General features: G+C 36.2%; 1 long non-coding RNA gene across 1 annotated transcript; it reads left to right on the top strand.

Annotated features, from left to right (window-relative positions):
* The first annotated feature begins 821 nt into the window (after positions 1 to 821).
* Positions 822 to 9,035, top strand: LOC308352169. The gene is made up of 3 exons (XR_013967636.1): positions 822 to 881; positions 2,158 to 2,336; positions 7,830 to 9,035. It is a non-coding gene; the product is annotated as an uncharacterized lncRNA (long non-coding RNA).
* The last annotated feature ends 699 nt before the right edge of the window (positions 9,036 to 9,734 follow it).

Below are 9,734 nucleotides of genomic sequence, written 5' to 3'. Positions count from 1 at the left end.
CTACATTATATTTTCAGAAGGTCACTTTGTGTTGTAGAAAATAGGACAGAAGTAGCAAAGGTAGTTCCAGGAAGAGCAGTTCAGGGACTGGCACTTCCCACTGATGAGAATTCCCAGAGAGACAACGCAGAAGAGAAGGTAGGATTAGAGGACCAATCAGAGACCTCCAGGGCTCACCCAAGCCAACTTCTGGTACAGGAAAAAACTCAGTAAGGAATCGGAGAATGTGCAGCCAGTGAGATTAGAAGACGACCAAAGGACTGCAGTGTTGAGACAAAAGTACTCTAAACAGGAGAAATTTAAAAAGGGCCAAGTGATGGACTGTATTGAATCCTGCTGAGAGGGTTAGTAATAGCCAAGGACAGGGAAGTGACTCGTAGATTTGGCAAAATGGAGGTCAGTGATGATGCTGACAAGAGTAGTGTCAATAGTTGGGTAGAGAAGCGTGTGGGAGTCAGGTGGCATCACCGCCATCAGTAATAGAGTGGGACAAGAAAAACTCGGGTTCTAACCTGCAAATACGGTCACATTTGTTACAAAGAAGCTACGAATCCTATTCAAAAACTTTTGTGCTATGTGTCGGACTTTAAGATATTTAGGGGGGAAAATGATTTGATTTCCTAAAAGGATGAGATGATAAAATGGAGGATCCATATCCTAAGAAAAAGCAATTCCACATAAGTCATGAAAGATTTGCAGACTGAGAACATTATGTGTCTCTCTTTTGAGAGTGGAAGTTCAGAAATTTCAGCGGTAATGATTAACAAAACAAACCAGGTGTTGATCTGGAGAAAGCGATGGATGAGAAATCACATGGGGATGGGGGATAGTAGGAAGAAATGCAACAGAAGCCAAGAAAATGTCCTGAGGCCACCACAAAGGTGAGAGATCAGTTTAACTGGGTAGGATTTAACATATTTAGTAGTAAGAAGAATATACTATTTGAACTTTGGAATATTTCAATTTGCCTTTGTTTTTATTATTTAATTTTTTTAAAAAAGTGGAAGTTACAAAAATAGGCTGGTAATAAAAATTTGTATTTGTGAAGACAAAACACATGTAAATATAGTGCCTAACCCACATGCTATTCTTCTCCATGTAGCACCTGAATAAATTAGTCATCTTGGCAAGAGGGCACGGAAAGATAGAAGGCAAACATTCCATGAGGATTCTATTTTCAAACCATAAATACATGGAGAGAAAATAAATGTGTTAATGAAATTCAAGTTGATTTACTTGGAAAAACTTTTGTAGCCCTGCCATTATTACACTTTACAGTATTTTTCAGGTCAGGCAACATAGTCATCATCCAGTCTTACTTGTAGCCAGTCATGAACACTCGAAGGCCAAAACATGCCTTGGGGTACACTAGGAATTTCGTTCATGCTATCTAAGCAGAAACGGAGCTGATATTTTAAAAGGCTAAAATATTTTATAGATTTTAAGTAATAATGGTCTAGTTTTCCCCACAGAATGAAAGCACAAAGTTGTGTCTCAAATGAGGTGGGAATATTTCATTTAACTACATAGACTGCCCAGAAGGGGGGCCTTCCCTCTGACCTGCCCCTCTCTGCAGGGTTAATGATTATCCCACGAGAACCACTATTTTTCCAGAGCAGATTCTGTTTCATTTTTGGTCCAGCTACATTTAGTGTCTCTGAACCGTGAACTTCAAACCCATGGAGAGAAACATCATGTTGGCTTATTGTGTTTAGAGGTGTAACTGAAATCGAGTTCACTAAAGAGCCTACACTTAACTGTTTCACAGCTTTGTTGAAATACTTTCCCTTCACTCTTTGTCAATCATAACTTGCTGTAAAAATTAATGTCTACAGCAGTAAGCCAAAACTGGAACATACATCGTTTTTAACTTTACATTTTATTGCCAAACCCGATCAACTGTTCGAGTAAAGTTCAGTCTTTGGCAAGTTACAGTATAACTTGAATTGCTCAAATCCTGGTCTTTATACCAGAAGTGAGGCTCAGTTAATGTTTAAGTGCTAATTCCTCTTATCAAAGAAAAAGGCTACAATAAAGACATTTGTCAACTGAACGGTTAAAAAAGCTTTTTCCTGGTTCTTGTCTGTATTAAACATTAGCTGGCTTTGCCGTTTTGGTTTTGTTTTGTTTTTTTTAAGATTTATTTATTTATTTTAGAGAGCGAGCATGAGCAGGAGAGGCAGAGGGAAAAGGAGAGAGCATCTACAAGCCTGAGTGCTAGCCTGAGCCTCATGCAGGGCTCGATCCCAGGACCCTTATGAGCCGAAACCAAGAGTTGGTCACTTAATTCACTGTGCCACCCACGTGCCCCGGGGCTTTGCCTTTTCTTTAAAAAAGTAAGTAAATGTAGAGTGTGTGTCAAGCCACCCACTCTAGGTTTCCTTCAGATTTGCTATCATGCATATGCAAGATGTAATATCCTGTAATGTGAGCATGAGGTGATAGAGTAAACACATGGCATTAATAGATACTGAATGTCTTGGGAAATAAATGGGGTCTGGCCTCAACTTTTCACAGGCAAAGCAGCTCGGCGAGAACCACATTTGTGTGGGCCAGCTACTTTCTATCATGTGATAGGAACAAGGAACAGCCAAGGGTCTGGAACTCAGCAGTCAGCATCTCAGAATCTTTGGGTTGCTTGCCCAAACGTTTTTCATTTCTGTTCTCAGAGAAGTTGAATGAACTGTAGAATTATGTGCAACTCTCCAATTTATCTCTGGTCTGGCAGCCAGAAAGTCCACAATTCCTGGAATTTGTTGAACAGAATGATTTAAGGCCACCTAAATGCCTGTTCGTCTGCTTTAAGGCAAGTTTGAAATTGATCATGCTCTTGGGAAGACAGAACTACATCCCACTGATTGCATGGTTGTTTCGAAGCATATAGTAAACACAACTACAGAGGGTTCGGGTGATATGAAACCAAAATAAACCCTTTGCTTGCCTGAACCATCAGTACTGAAATCATCTGAGGTACAGCCATAAAAGACAATATGTACACTGAATGAAATTAGACTGAAATCACTAGAATGCCCCAGGTTTCTCTAGTATTTTCCAGAAATTCTACTTTGAAGGCATGGAAATTTTTTCTTAAATGAATAGTTTCCCCATCTGCAATGTGTTGGTAAGATTGTTACCCACCTCTTGGGCTTATCATGAGGCTGGATGAGACGACACATGGTGCTCCATGCCAAGTCCTGAACAGCTAATTGAATTTAAATCAGAATAAAAGGTAGATACATAGATCTGAAATCATCTTTTGAATCATTTGGCCATCCTGGAACAGAAGAGTGATCAATTGGTGTTTTCACGTCAATAGAACTGCTTTAAGATTTGACAAATTTCAGTGACACTAAGAACTGTAAGCAAAGTTTTCCCCCACCTGAACAGGGTACAGAATGCTATGTATTTTTTTTAAGAATTATTTCCTATTTACTCTGCTTTTCTAAATTTCCTTGACTTGTTATTGTTTTAAGGGGTTGTACTTTTTTTTTTTTGCAATAACTATAGATTCTTAACAAGTTTCAAGTCCAGTGCAGAGAATCCCTGTGTACTATAGTAAATATCAAAACCAGAAAAACAAACATTAGTACAAGGTGTGGATTTTACCCCATGTGCAGATTCATACAAACGCCACCTCAGAATGAAACGCAGTGAATTCTCTCCACACAAGGAGTTAGGGTTAGAGCCCATGGCCCCCATCTGACTCTGTAATACACTGAAACCATCAAACACCATGAGGACCATGAAATCTGACATCAGAAACCTGTAGTTCTTGCCCTAGCTTAGTCACTCATGAGCTAGTTAGCCATGAGCAAGTGGCTCAGTCACTTTCTGCCAGTTTCCTCATTTTACATGGGCTGGTTGTTAGTACCAGATGATTTAATAGATGTGAAAATTCTCAGTGAAGTCAAACACCGTGAAAATGTCAGGGGCTGTTACTAGCTAGAAGGAGTAACACTCGGAATCCCCTAACTCTCACCACTGAACCTCACTCCTCTATCACAACGTGCTGCTCTAGCTGGGAATGGTGGAACTGAGGACTGGGACTTTTAACTCTCTCCATCTTAAGTAAGATCTGGGAAAATCAAGGGCCAGTTGGGAGTCAGGACTCTCTGGTCAGTTCACCTTCACGAGCATGGGTCGAATAGGTCACTTCTACCTGTTTGAGTATAGAAGTACTTAAAATCTTAGTCACCCAAAAGTGTATCTTCTATTGTCTGTGATAGTTCTGTGTAATCTCATTTGGGTCACTTTGAAATTGCTAAGTCAGCCCATGACCAAAATGGACTTTTGCCACTCCTCTGGAACCCTTTTTGTAACTCTTATGAAGCTCATGAAACTGCAAAACAATTCTGGCCAAAATTATTGCACTAAAATTAAAATATTTGACATTGTAACATGGTTTGCATCATTGGAAAATCAAAAAACACTTGAATGTTTGACTATAGGTGATTTAAGTAATTTTTCATGAACAAAATAAACATAAAAATGTAGTATATAAAGTATTTGTTGACATAGGAAGATGTTCCACATGTGTAATTACCTGGAAACAGAACAGTTTATGAACTGCTTTATATTCAAAACATTTATAAAGCAATATATTCAGTATCTACTCATAGAAAAAATCTGAAAGACCATGCACCAAATTGTTACAAATGTCTTATTTGGAACTTATTTTCATTTGTTTCTCCCCAATTCCTGCAATGAGTATATATTCTTTTTTTATTATTATTATGTTCAGTTAGCCAACATACAGCACATCATTAGTTCTTGATGTACCATTCAATTATTTCATCAGTTGTGTATAACACCCCATGTTCATCACAACACATGCCCTCCTTTCTCTGACAATTTGTTATATTGTTGTACAATTTGGGTATGACAAAATTTACTCATTTTAAGTATGAAATTCAATGAGTTTTTAAAAATGTACAGAATAATGTAAGCACTAGCACAATATAGAGAACATTTCCATCACGTACCCCCAAAGTTTTCTTGGTAACCACCAACAGCATCCCCAGACAATCATTGATCTGTCTCTGTCACTATAGTTTTGCCTTTTCTAGAATTTCATAGAACTGGAATCATACACTATGTGGTCTTTATGTCTGTTCCTTTTTCTTCTTCATGTAACATAATTCTTTCGAGATTCATTCATGCTATTGTGTTTATGAGTAGCTCAGTCCTTTTTATTGTTTTGTCTTAAAATACTGTATGTATATACAATGATTTGTTTATCCACTTACCAACTTACCACTTTAGTTGTTACCAGGATCGGTTATCATGAAAAAAGCTGTTATTAAACATTTGTGTACAAGGCTTTGTAGACATCTGAAATACAAGTGCTTTGTTATATAGTAAGTGTACATTTATTTTTAAAAATGCCTAAACTGTTTTTCAAAGTGACTGTCTCATTTATATTCCCATCAGCAATATAGGGTTAGCAATATAGGAAAGTTCCCATTTCTTCACAACCTCTTCAATACTTGCTTTTGCCAAGTCTTTTTAATTTTAGGTATTCTAGTAGTTAGGTGATAGCATCTTTTGGTTTTTCTAACTTTCATTGTATTTTCCTAATGCAAGTATCCTTTTGTGGTAATGTGTCTGTTCAAATCTTTTATCAATATTTTTATCAGATTGTGTGCCTTCATAGTATTGACTTTTGAGATTTCTTTATAAAGTTTACATACAAGGACTTTATCAGACATATTTTTCTCCCAGCCTGAACCTCACCTTTTCAGGCTTTTTAAAAAAATTCTTATTTATTTATTTTTTAAATTACCATACAATTAACATACAGTATTACGTTAATTTCAAGTGTACAACATACTACTTCAACAATTCTATATATTACTCCGTGCTCATCATAAGTATACTTTTAATCCCCTTCACCTACTTCACGCATCCCCCACCCATCTCCTTGCAACTACCAGTGTGTCCTCTACACTTAAGATCCCGGTTTTTTGTTTGCCTTTTCGGTTTTTTAAAAGTGTTTTTGGAGAAGTGTCTGTTCATGTCTTCTGCCCATTTTTTGATGTGATTATCTGTTTTGTGTGGGTTGAGTTTGAGGAGTTCTTTATAGATCTTGAATATCAGCCCTTTTTCTATAGTGTCATTTGTGAATATCTTCTCCCATTCCGTGGGTTGTCTCTTTGTTTTGTTGACTGTTTCCTTTGCTGTGCAGAAGTTTTTGATCTTGATGAAGTCCCAAAAATTCAGTTTCGCTTTTGTTTCCTTTGCTTTTGGAGACGTGTCTTGAAAGAAGTTGCTGTGGCCGATGTCGAAGAGGTTACTGCCTATGTTCTCCTCTAGGATTCTGATGGATTCCTGTCTCACGTTGAGGTCTTTTATCCATTTCGAGTTTATCTTTGTGTACGGTGTAAGAGAATGGTCGAGTTTCATTCTTCTACACATAGCTGTCCAATTTTCCCAGCACCATTTATTGAAGAGACTTTTTTCCACTGTATATTTTTTTCCTCCTTTGTCAAAGATTATTTGACCATAGAGTTTAGGGTCCATATCTGGGCTCTCTACACTGTTCCACTGGTCTATGTGTCTGTTTTTATGCCAGTACCATGCTGTCTTGGTGATCATAGCTTTATAGTAAAGCTTGAAATCAGGCAATGTGATGCCCCCAGTTTTGTTTTTCTTTTTCAACATTTCCTTATCAATTCGGGGTCACTTCTGATTCCATACAAATTTTAGGATTGTTTGCTCCAGCTCTTTGAAAAATACCAGTGGAATTTTAATCAGAATGGCATTGGAAGTATAGATTGCTCTGGGCAGTATAGACATTTTAACAATGTTTATTCTTCTGATCCGAGTAGTAGAGAGTCCTAATTTTGAAGAAAGCACAGTTAATCAAGTATTTCTGTTATAATTCATGCTTTTCCTGTTATATCTAGTGTATCTTTGCCTAACTCAAGATTAGAAAGATTAATTTCTTCATTTTCTTACAGTGTTAAAATTTTAACTTTAACATTTATGTCTATGATGCATTTTCAGTTACTTTTTTTTGGTATATGGTGTGAGGTAAGGGTAAATTGTTCTTTATATAGATACTCAATTATTCTAGTAATATATGTGAGAAAAAAATATTCTTTCTCTTTTAAATTGCTGTAGCACATTTGTCAAAAAATTAATTATGTGGATTTATTTCTGGAATCCATTTACTTTCATCAGTCTATATATCTATCCTTACGCAAATATCTCGTTGTGTTGATTAGTGTAGCTTTATTATACATATTGTGTGTTTTAAATCCTCCAAATTTGAGCTTTATTAAAATGATTTTGGCTATCCTACATTCTTGAGTTTGCGTGTAATTTTATAATCTGCTTGTAAATTTGTACAAAATACTCTCTTGGAATTCTGACTAAAGTTATATTAAATCTTTAGACCAATTTGAAGACAATTGTCATTTTAACAATAAGATTTCCAATTAATGACTTGACATTTCTATTTATTTAGATGTTCTTTAAATTCTCTCAGTAATGTCTGCTGTTTTCAGTGTATGGATATTGCTATAGTTTATAAAATCTATCCTTGAATATTTCAAGTTTCATGATTCTATTGTAAATGATACTCTATTTATTTCTACTTTAATCTCCAATTGTTTATTGCTAGTATGTAGAAATACAATTGATTTTTTAATATTGACCTTGCATCCTAAGACATTTCTATGCTTACTTTTTAATTCTAGTAAACTTTAAAAATAGATTCTTTAAGATATACGCTGTGTAGACAGTTATGCTGTCTGTGAAAAAAAAAGGGGGTGTTCTTTAACTTTTAAAAAGTCTATATATGTTGATTTTTCCCTTTATTTCTCTAGATAAGCCCCACAGCACAATGTTAAATGGAAGTGGTAAGAGCAGGCCTGCCTGGATGGCTCAGTGTGGACTCTGGATTTCGGCTGGGGTCATCATCTCAGGGTCAGGAGATCCAGCCCCATATGGAAGCATGGAGTTGTCTTGGGATTCTCTCTCTCCCTCTTCCCCCTCCCCACAATAAATAAATAAATCTTTAAAAACAAGCAGGAAGAGCAAACATCCTTGGCTTATTCTGATCGCAGAGGAAGAACAGTCCCAACTACTCCACCTAGTGGGAGCTATGGGAGCTTTGGGAATTTTTCTTCTACTCCTGATTAGTTACCTTACAATAATATTGAGTTTTGTCAAAATGCTTTCTGCAACCCTTGGCTTGATTATATGTTTTTTCTCTTTCTCTTTTTAGTCTCTTAGCATAGCGGACTACATCAATTGATGTTTGGATATTAAGACAAACTTGTGCACGTGGGGAGAATTGCACTTAGACACGATGAATTATCCTTTCTGTGCACTGCTTATTCAATTGACTTATATTTTGTTTCAAGGCTTTACTGTCTATGTTCATGAGGGATATTCATTTTTGTGGTTTTCTGGTTTTGCAATCTTTTTGTCAGCTTTTCGTATCAGAATAATGCTAATCTCATAAAACAGTAGTTGAAACGTTCTTTTCTCTTCCCTTTTCTGGAACTGTTTGTGTAGATGTTTTGTTTTATTGTGTTTGTTTTAAATATCTGGCAGAATTCACCAGAGTGAATTCTGGGGTTTTCTGCTTTAGAATGTTTTACCACAAATTTAATTTTTTCTAATAGATGATGAGATATCAAAGTTTTATGTTTCTTCTTGAGTGAACTTTAGTAATTTGTGTTTGGGGGGGAATTTGTCCATTTAAGTTATCAAATTTACTGACCTCAATAGTATTCCCTTGTTAATCTCTTATGCCTGTAGTACTTGTAGTCATATCCTTTCTGTTGTCCCTGAATTGGTGATTTGTACTTCAGGGATTTTTTCCCCTTATCAATGTTGCCAGAAGTTTATCAGTTTTATTAATCATGTGAAAGAATCAGCTTTTTTTTTTCATTTTCTCTATTGTTTTATTTCTCTTTTATTGACTTTTGTGCCTATCTTTATTTTTCCTTCTTCATAATTAGTTTGTATATATCTTAAGATTTCGCCACCCATACTCTGAAGCTTTATTATTAAATAAATACATACATAGGATGGATATGTATTCTTTTTTTCTTTTTTTTTAATTTTTTATTTCTTTTCAGCATAACAGTGTTCATTGTTTTTGCACCACACCCAGTGCTCCATGCAATCCGTGCCCTCCCTAATACCCACCACCTGGCTCCCCCAACCTCCCATTCCCCGCCCCTTCAAAACCCTCAGGTTGTTTTTCAGAGTCCATAGTCTCTCATGGTTCACCTCCCCTTCCAATTTCCCTCAACTCCCTTCTCCTCTCCATCTCCCCATGTCCTCCATGTTATTCCTTATGCTCCACAAATAAGTGAAACCATGTGATAACTGACTCTCTCTGCTTGACTTATTTCACTCAGCATAATCTCTTCCAATCCTGTCCATGTTACTACAAAAGTTGGGTGTTCATCCTTTCTGATGGAGAGGATGGATGCGTGTTCTTGATGAATTGATCCACTTGTCATTACAAAATATCTCACTTTATTCCTGATACTATTCCCTTTTCTGAAATAAACTTTGATATTAACATATAGGAATATCGTGGAGATATTGTCGGTTCCATTCCAGATGTTTGCAATAAAGTGAGTCGAAGGAATTTTTCGGTTTCCCAGTGCATATAAAGACATGTAACATATATGTTATGCACACATATAAAAGTTATGATTATATAATACTAGTCTATTAAGTGTGTAATATCATGTCTAAAAACAATGTAC

This window comes from Martes martes, assembly GCF_963455335.1.
Source record: "Martes martes genome assembly, chromosome: 11".
NCBI lineage: Eukaryota > Metazoa > Chordata > Mammalia > Carnivora > Mustelidae > Martes > Martes martes.
This window is presented reverse-complemented; position numbering and strand designations above follow the sequence as displayed.